This window comes from Electrona antarctica (genome assembly GCF_951216825.1).
Source record: "Electrona antarctica genome assembly, contig: scaffold_267, whole genome shotgun sequence".
In the NCBI taxonomy this organism is placed as follows: domain Eukaryota; kingdom Metazoa; phylum Chordata; class Actinopteri; order Myctophiformes; family Myctophidae; genus Electrona; species Electrona antarctica.
This window is the reverse complement of record NW_027637523.1, coordinates 185,001-188,349: the sequence shown is the minus strand read 5'-3', so window position 1 is coordinate 188,349 and position 3,349 is coordinate 185,001. Positions and strand designations below refer to the sequence as shown.

The 3,349-nt window shown below is 53.3% G+C and overlaps 1 pseudogene across 1 annotated transcript in view; it reads left to right on the top strand.

Moving 5' to 3' along the window:
* The first annotated feature begins 128 nt into the window (after positions 1 to 128).
* The window catches only part of LOC306918872 (diacylglycerol kinase iota-like), a 26,679-nt pseudogene continuing 23,458 nt past the window's right edge, over positions 129 to 3,349 (top strand). The window contains exon 1 of the transcript XR_013792551.1: positions 129 to 213. The product of XR_013792551.1 is annotated as a diacylglycerol kinase iota-like (transcript). The remainder of the gene's footprint in view (positions 214 to 3,349) is intronic.

Genomic DNA, 3,349 nt, shown 5'->3' with positions numbered 1-3,349 from the left:
TTGTCAGTATATTTAGTCTTAGTTTTAGCTTAGTTTTCATGTAGTTTGTAGTGGTAGTTTTCATGTCAGTTGAAAAAGGTAGTCGACGAACATTTTTCGTCTTAGTTAATTCCCCTCCTGTCCACCAGCCGCGCTGCAGGTGGGCGGACACGGCGAGAGCTGCACCAGTGTAGAGAGGTAGTCCTCACCACCTTCAAGACACTTCCTGTTCAGGTGAGTCACTTCCTGTCCAGGTGACACAGTACTTGGTCAGCTCTCCCCCCCCCCCCCCCCCCCCCCTCATGAGTAAAGTATAAATGCTTCCGTCGTACAGTCTGGAGCGACGGAAGCTCTGATCACGAGTAAAATATAAATGCTTCCGTCGTACAGTCTGGAGCAACGGAAGCTCTGATCACGAGTAAAATATAAATGCTTCCGTCATACAGTCTGGAGCGACGGAAGCTCTGATCACGAGTAAAATATAAATGCTTCCGTCGTACAGTCTGGAGCAACGGAAGCTCTGATCACGAGTAAAATATAAATGCTTCCGTCATACAGTCTGGAGCAACGGAAGCTCTGATCATGAGTAAAATATAAATGCTTCCGTCGTACAGTCTGGAGCAACGGAAGCTCTGATCATGAGTAAAATATAAATGCTTCCGTCGTACAGTCTGGAGCAACGGAAGCTCTGATCATGAGTAAAATATAAATGCTTCCGTCATACAGTCTGGAGCAACGGAAGCTCTGATCATGAGTAAAATATAAATGCTTCCGTCGTACAGTCTGGAGCAACGGAAGCTCTGATCATGAGTAAAATATAAATGCTTCCGTCGTACAGTCTGGAGCAACGGAAGCTCTGATCATGAGTAAAATATAAATGCTTCCGTCATACAGTCTGGAGCAACGGAAGCTCTGATCACGAGTAAGATATAAATGCTTCCGTCGTACAGTCTGGAGCAACGGAAGCTCTGATCACGAGTAAAATATAAATGCTTCCGTCGTACAGTCTGGAGCAACGGAAGCTCTGATCATGAGTAAAATATAAATGCTTCTGTCGTACAGTCTGGAGCAACGGAAGCTCTGATCACGAGTAAAATATAAATGCTTCCGTCGTACAGTCTGGAGCAACGGAAAAGCTATCAATTCATGAGTAAAATTTAAACGGAAGTGGAGCCTCCTCCCCACTTCCGTTTCGTCTTTACAGTCGCACACACTCATCCTAATATAAATAGAAATCATCTGAGCATATATTAATTGTTGCTTAGCAGTAAAGGAAATACAAAAATAAGATCTAAAGATATTTTAAAATGAATTTTCGTGAACGGAAATGGCAGCTTCCTTACTCGGATTTGGGGAGGTGTAGTTCCTTGAGGGGCGTGGTCTAGAGGGGCGTGGTCTAGAGGGGCGTGGCCCAGCCTGTGTGCTTTCTGGTCTAGAAACCACACAGGCTGGTCTATAATTGTGCCGAGCAGGGAGAAGAATGTAGCGGAGCCGAACGCCAAGATAAATATATTATATGCACACTTCATATTTATTTAATATTTATTCTCATTCTAAATGTTCGCTCTGAAAGAATATATATTCAAAGATTTGTGCCGCATTTTCACGATTTTTCAAAAATATCAGACGTACAAGCTCATAGCGCGCCACTTGGTGGCGCGCTATGAGCTTGTAGATCTGCTATTTTTAGGTAGCTAAAGTATAACATAATGATTAGTTAAAACACCAAAAGGGGTTCCCGCCCAGAATGGGTTAAATCTATTCTTGACTGTAGTGCTATGACTGAACTGCTATTTTCTATGTTTTTTGTTTTTTTTGGGGGGGGGGGGCATGAAAGTTACGAGACTGATTTAGACTATCAGACCGTTCCGAATCCACCTCACAAATACAGAAGACTTGTTTCACTCTAATCTGGGCTGGACTCGGACAAACATTCGGCCCTGAAAGTTTCACAGAATTTGGCCCAGACTTGGCCTGGGCCGTGGCTCAGAGGTCCATCCTGGGGCTCAGAGGTCCATCCTGGGGCTCAGAGGTCCATCCTGTGGCTCAGAGGTCCATCCTGGGGCTCAGAGGTCCATCCTGGGGCTCAGAGGTCCATCCTGGGGCTCAGAGGTCCATCCTGTGGCTCAGAGGTCCATCCTGTGGCTCAGAGGTCCATCCTGTGGCTCAGAGGTCCATCCTGGGGCTCAGAGGTCCATCCTGGGGCTCAGAGGTCCATCCTGGGGCTCAGAGGTCCATCCTGGGCCGTGGCTCAGCGGTCCATCCTGGGGCTCAGAGGTCCATCCTGGGCCGTGGCTCAGAGGTCCATCCTGGGGCTCAGAGGTCCATCCTGGGCCGTGGCTCAGAGGTCCATCCTGGGGCTCAGAGGTCCATCCTGGGCCGTGGCTCAGCGGTCCATCCTGGGGCTCAGAGGTCCATCCTGGGCCGTGGCTCAGAGGTCGATCCTGGGGCTCAGAGGTCCATCCTGGGCCGTGGCTCAGAGGTCCATCCTGGGGCTCAGAGGTCCATCCTGGGCCGTGGCTCAGCGGTCCATCCTGGGCCGTGGCTCAGAGGTCGATCCTGGGGCTCAGAGGTCCATCCTGGGCCGTGGCTCAGAGGTCCATCCTGGGGCTCAGAGGTCCATCCTGGGCCGTGGCTCAGCGGTCCATCCTGGGGCTCAGAGGTCCATCCTGGGCCGTGGCTCAGAGGTCGATCCTGGGGCTCAGAGGTCCATCCTGGGCCGTGGCTCAGAGGTCGATCCTGGGGCTCAGAGGTCCATCCTGGGCCGTGGCTCAGCGGTCCATCCTGGGGCTCAGAGGTCCATCCTGGGCCGTGGCTCAGAGGTCGATCCTGGGGCTCAGAGGTCCATCCTGGGCCGTGGCTCAGCGGTCGATCCTGGGGCTCAGAGGTCCATCCTGGGCCGTGGCTCAGCGGTCGATCCTGGGGCTCAGAGGTCCATCCTGGGCCGTGGCTCAGCGGTCCATCCTGGGGCTCAGAGGTCCATCCTGGGCCGTGGCTCAGAGGTCGATCCTGGGGCTCAGAGGTCCATCCTGGGCCGTGGCTCAGAGGTCCATCCTGGGGCTCAGAGGTCCATCCTGGGGCTCAGAGGTCCATCCTGGGCCGTGGCTCAGCGGTCCATCCTGGGGCTCAGAGGTCCATCCTGGGCCGTGGCTCAGAGGTCCATCCTGGGGCTCAGAGGTCCATCCTGGGCCGTGGCTCAGAGGTCGATCCTGGGGCTCAGAGGTCCATCCTGGGGCTCAGAGGTCCATCCTGGGCCGTGGCTCAGAGGTCCATCCTGGGGCTCAGAGGTCCATCCTGGGCCGTGGCTCAGAGGTCGATCCTGGGGCTCAGAGGTCCATCCTGGGCCGTGGCTCAGAGGTCGATCCTGGGG